The 1,123-nt window shown below is 38.7% G+C and overlaps 1 protein-coding gene across 1 annotated transcript in view; it reads left to right on the plus strand.

Annotated features, from left to right (window-relative positions):
* LOC101297321 overlaps nucleotides 1-1,123 on the plus strand; it is a 5,958-nt gene that overhangs the window by 996 nt on the left and 3,839 nt on the right. The gene's annotated exons all lie outside the window — the stretch shown is intronic.

Here is a 1,123-nt window from a genome sequence, read left to right on the forward strand (position 1 = left end):
CGAGGGCACGCCTCCACCCCAGCGGACTCCAGCAGCTTTCCCGACCACTTTCCATCCCCGACGAGTCCGTTGAATTCCAGTTTTCCGGCCATATTGACTTTGTTTGAAGTTTTAGGTGATCTGGCCGGAAAACTGGAATTCGGCGGACTCGCCGGGGAGGGAAAGTGGTCGGGGACGCTGCTGGAATCTGCTGGGGTGGAGGCGCGCCCTCGCCGGCGCCGTATGGTGGCGAACGGAGGGACGTCCGTATCTGAAATGGACTATTATATATATATATATAGTCCCCTTCCAGAGTGGGATCCCGCTTTGAAATTAAAGTGCGGGACTCCTTATTTCGCTCACTTTCAGGTCGTATTTCCACATCTCAACCGTACAATATCTAAAACACAGTGTGTAGATCATTCCTGCAAAGTTTCATTAAATTTGAAGATCATTTGAGCTTCCGTAATCGTAATTTACACGAACGGTTTTGTTTGAACAACTTTTGTTCTGTTAATTTATTTAATCTAATTCGGTACCCAAATGATCTTCAAATTTCATGAAACTTTGCAAGAATGATCTACACACTGTGTTTTAGACATTGTACGGTTGAGATGTGGAAATACGACCTGGAAGTGAGCGAAATAAGGAGTCCCGCACTTTAATTTCAAAGCAAGATCCCACTCTGGAAATGGATTGTGTATATATATATATATATAGTCCGGATCTAGAGAGGATCTCCTTAAACTCTTAAAGTAAGGATGTATTTTGTTCTAGTATGTATTTTGACAATCAAAGCCACCAAATCCCTAGCTACTTACCCACATATGAATCCTACAAAAGATTAGCCAAAATGAAAAATGTTTAACCATTTGATTAACACAATATTCGTTTTAATTTTATCTAACGGTCTACAACTATTTACGTCAATTTGAATGACCAAATGATTATGGAATTAGTTGAAATTTCGTAGACATGTTTCTTGCATATAAATCTAGATGATCAACGGTTGAGATCGTTAAGTGAAGACATCTACTAATGTAAAATAATAGAAATCCTCAAATTCTTAAAGTAAGGAGGTCCTCTTTAGATCCTCCCTCTATATATATATATATATATATATATATATATATATATATATATA

This window comes from Fragaria vesca, linkage group LG2 (genome assembly GCF_000184155.1).
Source record: "Fragaria vesca subsp. vesca linkage group LG2, FraVesHawaii_1.0, whole genome shotgun sequence".
Classification (NCBI taxonomy): domain Eukaryota; kingdom Viridiplantae; phylum Streptophyta; class Magnoliopsida; order Rosales; family Rosaceae; genus Fragaria; species Fragaria vesca.